At 37.4% G+C, this 18,575-nt stretch overlaps 2 pseudogenes; both read right to left on the minus strand.

Moving 5' to 3' along the window:
- Nucleotides 1–12,433: 12,433 nt before the first annotated feature.
- On the minus strand, nt 12,434–13,641 carry LOC103350835 (pre-rRNA-processing protein TSR1 homolog pseudogene; annotated as a pseudogene).
- A 4-nt stretch (nt 13,642–13,645) lies between these two features.
- LOC149125169 (pre-rRNA-processing protein TSR1 homolog pseudogene) lies at nt 13,646–14,275 on the minus strand (annotated as a pseudogene).
- Nucleotides 14,276–18,575: the final 4,300 nt, after the last annotated feature.

Here is an 18,575-nt window from a genome sequence, read left to right on the forward strand (position 1 = left end):
GCAATTGTGGTTAGAGTTTGGAATGGTTCAGGTTTCCGTTGTTGGCACAGTGTTAACTTGCTTTCTTCTGCTCAGTTCTCCACTGTCCTCCCTAGTCTCACATCTCACAGTTCATTTTTGAATACATAAAATTAAATTAACTTTACAGTTTAACAGTATAAATTGTAGCAATTGCTTTCTCTTGGATTATATAAAAATCATGGACAATGATTACATAAAAGTACACCAAAGTATTCCTAATCCATGCTACAAAATAAATAGACAGTCTTCGAAGAGTGTGGAAGACACATTCCTGCAATGACATCAGACCTCTCTTCTAGCTGGCAGGCTTCAACAGAGAAGAGCATGCTTTCCCTAAATATATTGAGTCACATATCGTGGTCTGCTTTTTCCAGGCCTCATTAGGATAAGCTTCCTTGACTTGATATGATTCCGTGAAATGTTAAATGTATAAACTTTATTACGGGAAAAGTTAGTGACGTTTGGCAAAGGTAAATAAAGAAAAGTGTTTCTTTATTGGAATACTGTATAGAGTACATTAAGTACAGCAGTGCCAATTTCTTGCTTTTGCTTCAACTATATTTTGTTTGCTTGTTTTGAATAGTGATGTCACCACCAAAATCCACAGAATAATGCAAGGAATGTGCAGGTTTTTATTCTTTTCCTTTTTTTATTTTTTGACCTAAGCACTACTCCTTCTATCTATATTTTTACAGAATCTTGAAGGAAACAACTGACATTCAATACTTCATAAATTTTACTTGGGCCTACAGATCTGTCCTATAAACATTTTGAAGAAAAAACATGCTGTGAATTCACCAGTATTTTAACAGCTAGATAAGTTTAGGTAGCAGTTTTGGAAAATATTATAATATAAACATGGATAATGGGCTTGCTTAACAATTTTTTCTATATGCGTGCACAGTATTCATTTTCTTGTTCGAGCAACCTTTAACCTTTATGATCGTATCCCCTTTCTCATTGCAAGTTCCTCTTCCATTTCCTTACCAAAAGAGTTTCTCTCTCTTCATTCACTTATGCTAGTTTTCCTGGCTTATTTGGTTATTGTTAACATTAATGTCAAGCAAAAGATGTCGCTCCCCCTCTTCGTGGAGGAACGACACAGGACCCTGCGCTGTTCTTTCGTCTGCTCGGCCCTCCCCGGGTTTGCTGCTGGTTCTTCCCGGGTTGGCTACTATCCCTTCCACCTCCGTGGAAGGGCAGTTCCCCCTGGCCACATTCCCCACTTCCGCAGGGGAGCGGCACACCGCCGGCCGGCTCTTCTCGGGGGCTGCACAGGTGTTCCCTTAGATGTTCCCCTTAGATGTTCCTGGTGCATGCTGTCTCTCTCCTCCTTTATAGTCCTCCTCCGCCAATCCCAACTCGGCTGCCCACACGCCGAGTACGCTGCTCTCCTCCAATCAGGAGCAAGTCCTACAGTTTATTAGTTGAACTGGAGGCAGCTGTGCGGAAGCTGTTTACTTCTCTCCCAGCGCCATATTGTGGGAGAGCAGATGCATAGAATAAGTCCTAATTCCAGTAACTCAGTCCAGTCCGGATTGCTCCCCACAAAAGAAATGCAAAGCAAAAATCAAAATGGCAGCAAACATTACCAATTAAAAGCCCCAGAAACTGATGCATCAAGACACACATTTGTTCATCCAACCAACAAATATTTATTTATAATATTTATGGAGAATGACATAAACATTTAAAACTGTATTTTTTCCCTGCTCTCCTGATATTATTTTCAAATTTTTTTCTCCAATAATTTTTTTTTTACTTGAAAGGCACACAGTGATGGGGGAGCACACAGAGACAGAAACAGAGATTTCATCCACAGGTTCACTCCCCATATGCTCTCCACAGCCAAGAACAAACCAGGCATAAAACAGGATCTGGGAACTCAATCCAGGTCTCTTATTGTGGGTTGTCAGGAACCCAAACACTGGAGCCATCAGCCACTGCCTCCCAGGAAGTACAGTAACAGAAAACTGGAAATGTGAGCAAGCCAAGTTTCAAACTCAGGCCCTTAGATATGGCACAAAGGCATCCTAACCAAGGCACCCTAACACAAGGCCAACACTTGCCCCATATTCTCCAATAATTCTTCTTATTTTTCAGTGCAAACATCTGTTTGTTATCTATGCTCTAGAATAAGCAGGATGTCCCATCACATCATTCTATTACTGGTAGGATTAATGCAGTAATAAATTCTACTTTTTAAATTTTCTTAGTATTAAATTTTTAAATCTTTAACAGAAATAAAGATTACAGATAACTCTCATGTGTCCCAATTATGTTTTCAGCTGATTATTTTAAAATAATACAAAAAATTACTGCATAAGACCCAACTACTTGAAACACTTGAACTTCATTATCAGCTACATCTGTGGCATCCTGACAGATGGTAGGGCCCATTAAAGACTTTCCATTTCACATGAAAATGTATGCCAAATATGGAGAACCTGCTTATTTTCTTAGAAACAACAGTTTCATGAGTGTTCTGTCCAAAGTTTAATTAGTTCTTCTGCACTCTCCCTTTTTCATAATTGCAATTATTTCTGTTTTCATGCAGGTTAATCAAAAGGTGGAGATATATGTTGAAAATATTAGATAGTCACCAAAGAATAGACCTGTCTCCTGTGCTTTGCCAAGGGGAATGAATTACTTGGAAGAATATCAACACTGAAAAAATGTCAATAACTTTTTTTTTTGCTGTTGTTCAAAATATTTTATTAGTATTTGATCGGTGCTTTAAAACATAGTAGAATACACTTAGGATTTATAGACTTTGGAAACAAATGATTATATAGCAAGCCAAAATCCTTTCTTTTCTCATTATATGGTTTCTGTTTGAAAGTTTGAATCCCTACTTGAACTTATGGCATTATATTATTTTGATATAGGTTTATTCATCTGGATCCCACTCAGAGAGCTTTAATAATTAAAGTTCCGATGAAATATCTTCAGTTGTTAAGGAAAAAGCACACAACGAAGATCTGGGAACTCTAGATCCGACCACCATGGAATAGTCAGGGCCCCTGGATATAAGTTCTGAAAAATAAGGAAGATAACAATTTCTACCCTGTGTTTCTCAAGGGGTTATTATTGATATAAAATGGATCAAAGTAGAAATACTCTATAAACATAGGTCCTTTGTGTTATAAACACCAAGAATCAATAAAAATGTACCAAAGAACTTGAAGATAATTGTGTGATTTTATAACAAACCATCAAAACATATTAAATATACAGAATATGATAGAAATATATACCGTTGTGGCATTTAGCCTAGTGATTAAAGACGTTGGTTGGGATGACCATGTTCCATATCAGGGAACCTAGGTACTAAAATTTACTCTGGTTTGTGGCTCTAGGTTTCTGCTAAAGAGTTTTCTCGCACACTGTGCCTTGCTTCTTCAATTGCCTCAATACAGAAGAGTTTTCAATAGCTCTATAGTATCAATACAGTGCCAACAGTAAAATCAGTCTCCTTTCTTTTATTATTTTCACTTTATAATGTCAAACTTCTAAAGTATTATGAAAATTAAGGTGAGAAAGGGAAAATTGAAAGAGGAAATGCTTGATAGTAGGAAAGACAATTTTCCCCCTAATATCTATATCAGAGAAAATTTTTTACAATAGTAACAAGAAATTGAAATGTGTGTCTTGCCGTTATTTATTAATGTTTCTCTTCTCTCCCATATAAATTCCATGAAAGCAGTAGATTAACTCCCTCAGTCATACCTGTGTTACCTACATTAAGGTTAATTGAACTCAAAAGGCAAGTCCTCCAATGCCCTAATGTAAATCAAAGGTTATAAAGTACACTGACTAATGAATGGATACGGCACTTTGAAAACCATCTAAAATATAATATATAATTATCTACCATTAGTGCAAGACATCAGAAAGTTTTACTTTCATTTTTTTAAACGGTTGACTTCAGGCCAGTTTCTCATTTTGTTCCATTTTTCTCATCTTGTTCTGGCTTGCATTCAGAACTCCCACTGAATTCCAGAAGAATCTTTGCATTTGGCACAGCTTCAAAGTAGAAAGCACGGTATTGAAAAGACCCTGCCTTCTTCTGAGTATTGCTAAAAGAACAATGTTCCATCCATAAACAGACTACTATGTAATTTATATTTTATCATTTATATCAAATGTATCTAAAACTGTGCATAATATTTTTATGATGAATTTAAAAAGTTTTCTTACTTTTTCATGAAATATATAAAGTTTTCTGAATTATTACATTTATATGCATATATATATTTCATGTATTCCTAGCATTTTGTAAAATGCATAGTGTAAATACAGATTTTACCATTATACAGAGAGAAATTCATGGCACAGACTTATTGGCTATTTAATAACACTTAGCTCCAGGATTTTCTCCATCAGTAGTTTCTGTAGTATATATACCTAGAAGGTTCTGGCATTATTGGAGGGATGATTTACATATAATTGTAGTGCACTAGGTGTTGTCTGTAGAATAGAAGTGTTTCTCACATGTTTGTACTATAATTTTGCAATATGTTTAGGTACCACATTGGTTATAACCTAGTTAAGAGAAATATAGCATTATTGTAGTCATAATATTGTTATGCTCACAGAGTATCTGATTCAATGGATATAATGAAAGTGTCACCTTTTTAAAAAGATTTATTTATTTATTTATTTGTAAGTTGGATTTACAGGGAGAAACAGAGAAAGAAAGAGATCTTCCATCCACTGGTTCACTCCCCAAGTGGCCACAACAGCAGGCCAAATCAAGGATCCAGAAACTACATTTGGGTATCCTTTGTGGGTGGCACAGGCCCAAGCACTTGGATCATCTTCTGCTGTTTTTCCCATGTCATGAGCATGGAGCTGGATCAGAAGTGGAGCAACCAGGACATGATTCAGTGCCAATTTTGGATGTTGGTATAGCAGGTGGTATCTTTTTTTAAATTTTTTTTGTTTGCTTTTTTTATTTGACAGATAGAGTTAGACAGTGAGAGAGAGAGACAGAGAGAAAGGTCTTCCTTATTTTGGTTCACCCCTCAAATGGCCACTACGGCCAGAGCTACGCTGATCTGAAGTCAGGAGCCAGGTGCTTTCTCTTGGTCTCCCATGTGGGTGCAGGGACCCAAACATCCTCCACTGCCTTCCCAGGCCACAGCAGAAAGCTGGACTGGAGAGGAGGAACTGGGACTAGAACCCGGTGCCCATAGGGGATGCTGGCGACACAGGTGGAGGATTAACCAAGTGAGACACGGTACCAGCCCCGATAGCAGGTGGTATCCTAACTCACGGTGCCAAAACTTTGGTCCCAGGAACTGTTACTCTTTTTATGCATGAACTCACCCAGAATTACTTATGATGCTAAAGAGCAGGCTTATATACAAAATACTTGAGAACTCTGAACTAGCCTTTCTTATAGAAAAACTGCACAAGTGAAAAATGCAGATTAATTAGGGGGTTGGATTGGGGCATTGCTGAACTGAACAAATTTGCCTTTAAGGAAAGCTGTAGATAAATACAGATGGATGATGATAGATAAATAGATAGGAATATATGTGAGATTTATTCTAACAAGGAAGTAATTTAGAGAATCTACATTCAAATGTATATTTTCATTATTACTTTTCCAATAAGTGATAAATTATAAAGTATAACACTGCCAAATGAGGTGTTCTTTGAAGACAAAGAGCTCCAAGACACAAGTCCATCTAATCTAAGCAGAAGAAGTAAGAGGCCTCACTTCTCAGTGAGGTGTTGCAGATATTAATGCCGCCACTATAGGAACCATCGTGCACCGTTTCAAAGTCAGTTTGTGAAAAGTTGGGGGGTATTCTCATTCTATCAATATCTTCAGGAGGTATTTAGCTTTAAGAGTAACACAAAGAAGCCACTCATGTGCCTGAGTGAAGAAAGGAGTCACATTTGAAAATATACATGTCAGAATTATCTAATGCATTAATAAAATGTTGAATCATAAAGTAATCCCAGTTTCTATTTATAATGCTAATACCCATTCTTATCTGAGAATGATGAGGTAGGAAAGATAACATTTTTTAAAGATTTATTTATTTATTTATTTATTTGAAAGTCAGAGTTACACAGAGAGATAAGAGGCAGAGAGGGAGAGAGAGAGAGAGAGAGGTCTTATATCCGATGGTTCACTCCTCAAGTGGCCACAACGGCCGAAGCTGCGCCGATCCAAAGGCAGGAGCCTAGATCCTCCTCCGGTTCTCCCACGTGGGTGCAGGGGCCCAAGGACTTGGGTCATCTTCACTGCTTTCTCGCCATAGCAGAGAGCTGGATCGGAAGTGGAGCAGCCGGGTCTCTAACAGGCGCCCATGCAGGATGCCGGCACTTCATACCAGGTGTTAACCCGCTGTGTCACAGCGCCAGCCCCAGGAAAGATAAAATTAAATGGTGGCAGAGAAGAACACAAAATATGCATAGAACAGAAGAAAAACAAGGAGTAAATTACATACATGGTTTAGAAGGAGGAGTCAAGCCAGGTCCACACTGTACAACAGAAAGTAAAGACAAAAGGTGTTGACAATCCCTTCCAGAAGACAATCTCACCACTCTGCTTCCAAATTGGATGTAACTCTGTCTGCTGGTCACAGCACCTACTCCACATCAGTGCACTCGGAGCCCACCTTCCCCTAATAAAAGCTGCAGTGCTGTGATCTGTTCCATGCTGCTAACAAGGCCTTTTCAAGTCCATGTCATGAAGTAAGACACATTCTTTCCTTCAACACATTCAGGAACGACATAATAGTTTCCCCAGTGCTGTTGAGTGACTTTGGCTATAGGTCGTTATTAGATAGATGAGACCCAGATGAAATCCATCTTCACATTAAAGATACGCCAAAGAAAGGATTTTGGGGGGATAGTTAATGTCTCTATTCCTAAGGCAAAATTTCAAGTTCATATAAAGATAATAAATATTTAAGTGTGGGAGCTCCTAACCAGCACTCCATCAATGCTGAAGAGATGAAGTGACTCCTATAGTACTGTATTAAATGTGGTACAGCTATCATCACAACACTTAAATAACTAGATCTATTTAGGCATTACAGCTGTATAATGAGGTCATAATGGCTAATAATAATAGTCACAGTTAATGTTTAATTTCAAAAAGCAGCCATGCATCAATTCACACTGTGACATTCTTGTTCAAACAAAAGACTCAAAATAACTTAGAAATTATAAGGTGGATTTGTACAATGAAGAGACATGAATTATTACATTGTGTATGTGTATATATATACCTATACATACAAATATATGCATAGGTACTACACGTGAAGTGAACTTCTACGTATGTATATACAAATATATATATACATATAAATACTTGTATACATTTTTAGTATGCATACAAAAAATGAGAGCCCTTCAAAAATTCAAGGAGAAATAAAATTAAAAGATAAATTCATTCAAAACTATTTTAAAATTCATGATATTTTCTCATTAAAAACATATATTATAAACTTTTTTATTTTACAAGTTTTAATCATTTTACCACAATTATTTAACAAGTAGACATTATGTGTATACACACATGTGCTATTTTTATTGGAAACAGAGAAATTAATATCACAGAATGAGGGAATTCATGCCAATGATCATAATGTCAGGAAAGAAGAGTATATTTTCAGTTACATAGGAAGATTCAGTGAAGCAATATTTAAAACTAAATACCAAATGATATTTGGTATTTGATATTCTCTCATTTTTTATACTCTATATATAAACTTCAACAAATAAGAGGAAAACTGATATTTGCCTTTCTGTATCTGGTTTATATGAACTACTTGAAGACCACTCACACACACACACACACACACACACACACATACCCTGTTGGTTCTGATCTTTTGCAGAACTGGACTAATACTATGGGTGAAGATATACAAAAGTTTTCTGCACTTTACTATACATAAATATTTGTAATCTAAAATTTTTCCAAAACAACAACTTTCTTTTTTAAATAAATCTTAAAACGTGATACTTAATCACGCACTCATAAGTTTCACTTTAGTTAACAATTCTGATCATTTTTAATTACAGAATCAACATAACTTATTCACTGCTATTCAGACAACAAGATGACCTGAATCCTTTTGGCTGGTATATCCATTATGAATAGGTTTGTCTTCAAGTAACAAAGCTACAATTAATAGCAATTTAAAACTTCTGAATTTATTTAATACCTATGTGGTGAGCACTGAAATATGCACTCAGATTTCCAACTGTAGGAAATATAATTTTCAAGAGACCTCAAAAATTTTATATTCCCAATTCTTTCATCAAATTGGCACTCAAGACAAATTGAAGAGATCTGCTAAAAATATTAGACTCTATGGCCTCAGTACAAATGTGAATAACATTTTTAACCCATCTGCCTTTGCTGTTGGGGACAGGAGTTACAAAATCAGAATGCAAGCCTGGCAAATGGCCCCACCAGAAGGATGAAACATACTTAGTTCTGTACATAGCACAATTGCCACAGATGTTAGTCTCTTTCATTTTCCTCTAATCTTTGGGTTAAATTTGCATTAAATTTAACCTCCATTTCCTTAACATTTAGTTGTGTTGAAAGTTTTTTTTGTAACTTTACTGGTAAAATGATTACACATATTTGAAATTTCATTTTATTATTTTTTTTTCAGGTTAATTTGCTCTCATCTGTCACAATCAATTATTTTTATATAATCATGCTGTCTATTGGTGACATTTTTGCAATTTTATTTTCTCTCATCTGTTGTCTATATCATAAAACATTTAGTTTTAAGTATTTAGATATGTATATTTTAGTCACTGATATGGCATCATAGTTTTGCTCTTACTTTTTTTTTTAAAAGATTCATTCATTTATTTGAAAGGCAGAGTTATAGAGAGGCAGAGGCAGAGAGAGAGAGAGAGATCTTCCATCTGCTGTTTCACTCCCCAGATTGTCACAACGTCCGGATCTGCTCTTATCCGAAGCCATGAGCCAGGATCTTCTTCTGGGTCTTCCATGCAGGTGCAGGGGCCCAGGGATTGGGCCATCTTCCTAGGACTAGCAGAGAGCTGGATCAGAAGTGGAGCAGCTGGTGCCCATATGGGATGCTGGCATTGCAGTTGACAGATTTACCTACTATGCCACAGTGCCAGCCCTGTTCTTACTTTCTATACATAGTTTCATTTGGTTGAATTGCACATTTGTGTTTAAAATAATTATTATTTACTAAACAAACTCTAACTGATATTTCAATGTTGTGCATACCTCTTCAGGAATACCTGTTATAGTATAGGTTTTGAAAGAATTTGAATAATATTTCACATTCATTTACCAGGCAAGTTTGTGGAGCACATATATTACATGTTTTCAACTGAAAAAAGAGCAATATAATTTGAATGTCTGGTTAAGGTGGATATTTGTTGTGAAACTTAATAAATATAACTTAAATATTTCCCAATAACAGATGACCTTACCTCTAAAAGAATGCCAGCTTTATTTCTAGTAGACCATATAATTTTTTCTGAAGATGGAAAACATTCATGTTTGTTCAAGTGCCACTTACGTAATTGCATTTCTAGAGTTTTGCACCACAAAGCATATGAGGTATAATTTTATCCAGAAATATTCTTAGAACAAATATTGCCAAGTGTCCATCCCAAAGTCTTCTATCTACTGTGTGTTTCTGAGCCATCATGCTTTTTGAATGGTTCTGCCAGAATGAATTAGCTGCCAAATATATCCACAGTTAAGTTAGAAAATTGACTAGGTAGGTGGATTTTATGATGATTCTCCATGTAACATTGTGTCTTAGCTTCCAAATACAAGAGTTTTCTTCTTCCCTTAGTTGATATTAAGCTATACTTTCTGGCACTAGTTAAAGAAAAAGATCAAATGATTTTTTTCTAGCCGTTTCTCATCCCAAGTAAGAAAATGACATTTTTAGTATAGAAAGAGCCACTAGCTTTAATGTATCCTATGACAGTAGCATTTGAATGCATTTTTCCTAAAAGTTTTATCATGTTTATTATATGTGTTAAATGAAAATACAACCCTAAAATGCAAGGGTGGTGTCATCTTCATTTTTGCCATACACGAGCCCATCATAAAAACTGGAGAATGGTCATCTCTAAAATACATGAAAGCAGGACTGAAGTATTATTCCATTTTATAGCACCGGGATTGAAAGATGATACCTTACAAGACCCTGTTAACTGGTTTTGATCTGAGAATTTTTTAAGCTGCAAGTTTGGAAAAACCATAATCTTAGTCAAGGAGGAACCTATACAACTTGTCACCTACATACCTTTTCACCATAGTAAAACACTATTAGTAGGCTGCTGAGTGCTGTAATAACACTCCTGATCTGGGCTACTGTCAATGCAAATTGAGAGCTCAGCAAAGATGGACAGCACTGATGATTTGAGCCGACTGGACCACTCACACACATCAAGGAACTTTCAAACCTAAGCTGGGAGCTGCTTGAGAAAGAAGTCGACTCGGCACTTACATAAACTAAAGTTTTTAAATGCTTCCATGAATAAGTACTTATATCAGTAGTTCCTCTAAGAATGTTACCAATACTGCATATTGAATTTAACCTGGCAACATATACCACATATAACAGGCTATAATAGTTGATTCCTTTTTGTGGATTAAAAAAAGGCAAATCCATACACTTAGACAACTTCCTCAAAGGCATTAACACACACACCCAGATTTGCCTGATTACAAAGCCTACGTTACTAACTACACAAAACTACCCGAGATTGTGTATGTGTTATTGCTAGATGTGCCGTAATTTTCCTGGGTCAGATTTCTTTCATTATTATTGCTATGATTTCTTTTATCAAAACAAAAGCAAGAATTCCAAATCACTGATTATCCTGCAGCAAACCAAAAAATGCTTGCAGTTTCTGTTATATTTGATTGTGAACAAAGTCACTCTCCAAAAACAGTTAAACGAAACCATTTGTTATATACATCTGTAACTAGAAAAAAAGAATGTCAGTCGTTTTTGAGTAGTCTGGAAAAAAAAAACAGACATTCAGAGCAAAAACATATAAATTAGTTTGATTGTAGCATCTGATTATGAGAATAGAGCAATCAACACTTTTCAGGCTTCTTGTAAGTATACATTCATTGCTCATTTATTTGGTTAGCAAACTGACAGTAGGATTTGGTTAAGTATGCTCATAAAGAAGGGTTAGAATTTTTTTCTAGTTTCAAAATATTTTTCCCATTATTAAACAAAGAATTTATTGATGAAGTGCTTGAAGGTCACATTTTCATAAGATTTATCAAAGTGAGGACTCTGGCAGAAACATGTTACTTATTCAGCCTATTTTATTTTAGGCATGCAGGTAATGCTGTGGTTAGTTGTAAGGTGGTCCCAGGCTTTAAGACCTAGTGTGAAGATTTATGCTGATGAACCCTTGCATGCAGATGACTGCTACCTGTCCAACTGAAAGGTGAGCTGTTGCCCTCTAGAAACTGTAACAGGTGGCATCCAATCCAGCATTGGCTTAAACACCTGGCCTATTTTCAGGGACCACATGGATTATGTCTTCACTGTTACAGAGGATGAAATTAAGGTAAGACTCCGAAAGGAAAAGAAGAGAACCTAGCGAAAGAGCTTTCTCATGCTAGGAGTAGCAGGAGACCCACAGGGACATTAACTACATGACTTCACTCCATGCTGGAAAGGGTACTCTCGGTATAGTACAACCCAACCCACTTGATGGCAGAAGCAGTGTTAGGGTAAAAGAAAGCCTTGCCCTTCACTGGTAAGCACGCATCCTTAACCGTGAGAAAATTCAGATGGAGCATGTATCCTCTGCTGGCCTTTACGACTCAACCCTGTAGACTCTCCTCTTGTTTCACTAAACCTCACTCCCTTCTGTACCAACAGTATTCAACCAAGCTGGTGTGGAAGAGGATGAAGCTTCTCATTGAACCTATAGCTGATGTTGGAGTGGCTACTGCACTGCCTCAGCATTTCAAACCATTTCCCCAGAAGGAAAAAATATTTGTGTTGTGCTCAGTGGTGGAAATGTAGACTTAACCTCAATGAATGAAGCAGTTGAAAGGGCAGCTCTTCAATCTGTTTCTGTTTAATTTATACAAAAGAGTAGGAATCCAGTATTTCCAGACATGTGGAATTTTATTTCTGGTCACTGTCAACATTGCACCTTTCTCTCCTAAATAGATTTCAAAATTGCAAAAGACAGTAGAAATTTCAACAAGACTTAACAATTTTTTGGACTAAGTAGTCAGAAAAATACTTCATACATAACTGAGATTCCTGTCAAACTCCCCCAAAAATATTTTGCAAAAACCATCAGGTTAAATCAGAAAACAACAAACTCTGCCCAGCCAAAATCTGTAGGATCCCACATCTAGAGTGACAGAAGGTCATGAAGTCCATTATTCTGGGTCCATTTCAAGTGCTGATGAAAAATCTCACTTTTTACCCAAGGTACTGGTTCTGCTACATATAGATCCTAAGTCCATTTGGAGGGAACTCATTGATAGAGGCTCATCATTACTATGTCTTGAGATTTTAGCTTCCCATCAAAACTGCACTTCATGTGGCCATAGGTACCTAAAGGCTCTTTGATGTGTCTCCTTCAGCTCCACTTTGTTCTCAGTTCCACTGGTTTAAACCACAGCACATCCTCTCTATTGAAGAACATGTGACTCACTACTGCCATCTTCATAAAACCTTTAAAAGGATAACCATTCAGAACAACTCTCTAAATGACCATTCTGTCTGGATCCACCGACGACAGATGGCCTGTAGCAATGAGGTGCCCATTGTTTTTCTGTTTGAAAAGCAGCACAGATGCAGAAAGAAAAGTGATTGGCATATATACTATGACCACAAGGTCCACATCAGCAGTTAGAAATCTCTGAAATTTATGTTTACCTGCTGCAATGTGCTGAGAGAATAAAAGAGAGGCTCAGAAGCACCTGAACCTACAGTGGAAGATAGTCCCCCTTTGGCTTTCACAGGTTCAGTGTCTCCAGGGTCCTGCCTCACCACTATATTCAATACTGACATCTTCTGTTGATGAGGGAGTAAAGAAAATGCGATCACAAGTGCTCCTCACCTGAAGGGCTCCACCACTGAGACAGGAACATCAGAGACGTGACGTGTGACACACCACCCAACCTCACCTCCTTCTACCTCTTCATCAATCTCCCTCAAGATGACTTTCCCAGGATTAGTAAAGTTGTGAAAATGAAAGATCTGAGTATAATCTTGAGGAAGGTTTTTCTGAAGATCCCATCGAAAAGTCTGGAAGCTCCTAAGACCCCTGTATTTCTGAAATCAAATTCTGGCAGCCACATCATGGGGTGGTATCCACGTACCTGGAAACATCTCTTTGAGTCTTTCTAGTTTGTACTTTGCCATTTTTTCCTCAGCCTCTTCATCTACTTTCTCATCATGCAGATCATCATCACTTACAGAGTCCCCTCTGGTCATAGTTTCACACATTCTTTCTCTTCTTCCACTTCACTACTCTTATTCTGAAATTCCCCATCCAAAAAATCCTCATGTTCTGTATCATCACATTCATCTCCTTCCCCACCATGTCACCATCTTCGTCCGAAATCCATTCAGCTTGGTAACTGGTATCCGCTGTATTCCTGAGCTTCGTTCAGGCATTTAATTGTTTCTTTGATGGAAAGCCACGAAGTTTCTACTCCCTATACAGCTAGTGTCTAAATGGGGAGGCCCTGAGCAAAGAGGCAGGAAAGACTATAATCCACAGTGCTGTCGCAGCCGTCTAGAGGAGCAAGGAGGAACAGGGTGGTGTCAGCGAATTTATCCATATGTAACATGGTATGCAGATCCCCGGGACTCATAGATGTGGAAAGCCGCTGGTGTTTCATCCAGGGCCAAAGCAGCATAAAGCTTTGGGTATTGCCCATACTTTCCAGGGGATTGTTCCTGTGCCCCTATCCTGAAGCAGATGAAAGACCTCATGACAAGGAAATCTTGTACAGAGGCACCACACAAGACTATGTTTGCTGCGTGTCTCTCTTCTCTGCCAGAGCCACCTCCTTCTTTTGCTTTCAGGGCTGGCTGGCAAGATGCCTCTGGTCAAATCTGATGAGCTCTTTCTCACCTTCTGCACATGGCTTTCAGTGCTAGACGGTCCGGTCCTTTTTGTCCCCTTGTGCAACTCCCTGATCACAAGGCCACTTGACTTTATGGGCCATATTCTGCTGCTTGAGAGAGCCGGAGTGGTGAGCTGCCATGAATTCACATGTACTCAAATTACTTTTAAATTAATCATGATTTATCTAATTGTATTTGATTATAATATACAGATAAATATTTTAAAAATTAATGAAAGACAGTTAAAAACAAAGTACTATGGAAAAGTATGGAGTGACTATTTCTACTTAATAAATTTGAGGACTCTTGTAAAAGTGTTATGTAAGTGAGTGGAAACTTTGAGGTTCACAAGACAGGAAGAGTGAAGGTCATTCTTGAAATACATCATCAAAGGAAGGAACATTCCTAAATACAATCAAAGCAATTTATGAAAAACCCACTGCCAACATCCTATTGAATGGGGAAAAGTTGTAAGCATTTCTACTGAGATCTGGTACCAGACAGGGATGCCCACTCTCACCACTGCTATTCAATATAGGTCTAGAAATTCTATCCAGAGCTATTAAGCAAGAAAACGAAATTAAAAGGATACAAATTGGAAAGGAAGAACTCAAACTATCCCTCTTTGCAGATGATATGATTCTTTACTTAGGGGACCCAAAGAACTCTACTAAGAGACTATTGGAACTCATAGAAGAGTTTGGCAAAGTAGCAGGATATAAAATCAATGCACAAAAATCAACAGCCTTTGTATATACAGGCAATGCCACGGGTGAGAAAGAACTTCTAAGATCCATCCCATTCACAATAGCCACAAAAACGATCAAATACCTTGGAATAAACTTAACCAAGGACGTTAAAGATCTCTACAATGAAAATTACAAAACCTTAAAGAAAGAAATCGAAGAGGATACCAAGAAATGGAAAAATCTCCCATGCTCATGGAGTGGAAGAATCAACATCATCAAAATGTCCATTCTCCAAAAAGCAATTTATAGATTCAATGCAATACCAATCAAGATACCGAAGACCTTCTTCTCAGATCTGGAAAAAATGATACTGAAATTCATATGGAGACACAGGAGACCTCGAATAGCTAAAGCAATCTTGTACAACAAAAACAAAGCCAAAGGCATCACAATACCAGATTTCAGGACATACTACAGAGCAGTTGTAATCAAAACAGCATGATACAGGTACAGAAACAGATGGATAGACCAATGGAACAGAATAGAAACACCAGAAATCAATTCAAACATCTACAGCCAACTCATATTTGATCAAGGATTCAAAACCAATCCCTGGAGTAAGGACAGTCTATTCAATAAATGGTGCTGGGAAAATTGGATTTCCATGTGCAGAATCATGAAGCAAGACCCCTACCTTTCACCTTACACAAAAATTCACTCAACATGGATTAAAGACTTAAATCTATGACCCGACACCCTCAAATTAATAGAGAGCATTGGAAAAACCCTGCAAGTTATAGGTACTGGCAAAGACTTCTTGGAAAAGACCCCGGAAGCACAGGCAGTCAAAGCCAAAATTACCATTTGAGATTGCATCAAATTGAGAAGTTTCTGTACTTCAAAAGAAACAGTCAGGAAAGTGAAGTGGCAACTGACAGAATGGGAAAAAATATTTGCAAACTATGCAACAGATAAAGGGTTAATAACCAGAATCTACAAAGAAATCAAGAAACTCCACAACATCAAAACAAACAACCCAATTAAGAGATGGGCCAAGGACCTCAATAGACATTTTTTCAAAACAGGAAATCCAAATGGCCAACAGGCACATGAAAAAATGTTCAAGATCACTAGCAATCAGGGAAATGCAAATCAAAACCACAATGAGGTTTCAACTCACCCTAGTTAGAATGGCTCACATTCAGAAATCTACCAACAATAGATGCTGGTGAGGATGTGGGGTAAAAGGGACACTAACCCACTGTTGGTGGGAATGCAAATTGGTTAAGCCTCTATGGAAGTCAGTCTGGAGATTCCTCAGAAACCTGAATATAACCCTACCATTCAACCCAGCCATACCACTCCTTGGAATTTACCCAAAGGAAATGAAATTGGCAAACAAACAAGCTGTCTGCACATTAATGTTTATTGCAGCTCAATTCACAATAGGTAAGACCTGGAACCAACCCAAATGCTCTTCAACAGTAGACTGGATAAAGAAATTATGGGACATGTACTCTATAGAATACTATACAGCAGTCAAAAACAATGAAACCTGGTCATTTGCAACAAGATGGAGGAATCTGGAAAACTTCATGCTGAGTGAATTAAGCCAGTCCCAAAGGGACAAATATCATATGTTCTCCCTGATCTGTGACAACTGAGCACTAAAAGGGATATTTGTTAAAGTGAAATGGACATTATGAGAAACAGTGACTTGATCAGCTCTTGTCCTGACTGTTGATGTACAATGTAAACTTTATCCATTTTAGTATTTTTTATTTTTGTTCTAGTACTATTGGTTGAACTCTGTAATTAACACACAATTATTCTTAGGTGTTTAATTTTAACTGAAAAGTGACACCTGTTAGGAATTTGGAAAACATTATGCTGAGTGAAATAAGCCAGTCCCAAAGGGACAAATATTATATGTTCTAACTGATCAGTGACAACTAACTGAGCACCAAAAGGAAACCTGTTAAAATGAAATGAACACTATGAGAAACGGTGACTTGATCAACCCTTGCGATGAATGTTAATGAACAACTTAATACGTTATCCCTCTTAGTATTTTTTTTTGTTTGTTCTACTAATACTTTTGGTTGAGTATTGTAATCAATACACAGTTATTCTTAACTGTTGAAACTTAACTGAAAAGTGATCACTGTTAAATATAAGAGTGGGAATAAGAGAGGGAAGAGACGTGCAATTTGGGACATGCTCAAGCTGACTTGCCCCCTACGGTAGAGTTAGAAACATACCAGGGGATTCCAATCAATCCCATCAAGGTAGCATGTACCAATGCCATCTCACTAGTCCAAGTGATCAATTTCTGTTCACAATTGATCATAATGATAGGACTAAGAGCCAAAGGGAGCACATAAGCAAGACTAATGTCTGCAAATACTAGCTGATAAAATCAAAAAGGGAGAGAACGATCCAACATGGAAAGCGAGATACACAGCAGACCCATAGAATGGCAGATGTCCTAAACAGCACTCTGGCCTCAGAATCAGCCCTTAAGGCATGCAGATCTGGCTGAAAAGCCCATGAGAGTATTTCAGGCATGGAAAGCCAAGACACTCTGGGGGAAAAAAAAAAAAAAAAACACAACACATAAATGAAAGATCTCTGTGAGTGAGATCCCAGTGGAAAGAATGGGTCATCAAAGAAGGAGGTACCTTTCTCTGAAGGGAGGAGAGAACTTCCACTTTGACTACGACTTTGTCTAAATATGATCAGAGTCGGAGAACTCAAAAGGCTTCCATAGCCTTGGCAGCTCATGACAAGAGCCTAGGGTGATTACTGATGCCATAAACAAGAGTGTCGATGTGTTAAGTCAACAACAGGAGTCACTGTGCACTTACTCCTCATGTAGGATCTCTGTCCTTAATGTGCTGTACATTGTGATTTAATGCTATAACTAGTACTCAAACAGTATTTTTCACTTTGTGTTTCTATGCAGGTGCAAACTGTTGAAATCTTTACTTAATATATGGTAAACTGATCTTCTGTATATAAAGAGAATTGAAAATGAATATTGATGTGAATGGAAGGGGAGAGGGAGAGGGAAAGGGGAGGGTTGCAGGTGGGAGGGAAGTTATGAGGGAGTATGCCATTGTAATCCATAAGCTGTTCTTTGGAAATTTATATTCATTAAATAAAAGTTAAAAAAAAAAAAGAAATACATCATCAAAAACGGACATGTTAATTGTCTGGGGTTGCAGAACACATTTTTGCCACCTCAACCCAGATCCCACAAATATACCCAATCTGTGACCAAATTAACTTCTATAACATAAAACTACAATGCGTATTTTCTGAAAGTGAGTGTATACAAAGAATATTAATATCAGGATCCAACTGTTATTTAATGTGAGTTACACTCAGAAAACCTTGTTTGAGGTTTTAATGAATCACAGAGATTTAAATTATAAGACTTTGCTTTAGTAAGGCAAACTAAGTCATTTGAATCAACTTTCCTACTGAGAGCAACCAGAAACATGAACAAGAGGAAATCTATCTTCTTGAAAGCTCTAGGAAGCTGAAAATTCAAGTGAAAAATTGTAGGCTTGTGCCAGAAGAATAAAGGTGCAGAGAATAGAAGCCATTATTTTTCATACTTGGCCTGATGGCCGTATGCAGGATACACAAAACAACAGCAATTTGAACAGAATAATGAGGTCAGCAGTAAATCTAAGTCCCAAACTTGCCAATATGTGGGAACTTCTGAAAATCCTCCCCACACACA

This window comes from Oryctolagus cuniculus, chromosome 8, assembly GCF_051225735.1.
Source record: "Oryctolagus cuniculus isolate XC-2025 breed Fujian yellow rabbit chromosome 8, ASM5122573v1, whole genome shotgun sequence".
Classification (NCBI taxonomy): domain Eukaryota; kingdom Metazoa; phylum Chordata; class Mammalia; order Lagomorpha; family Leporidae; genus Oryctolagus; species Oryctolagus cuniculus.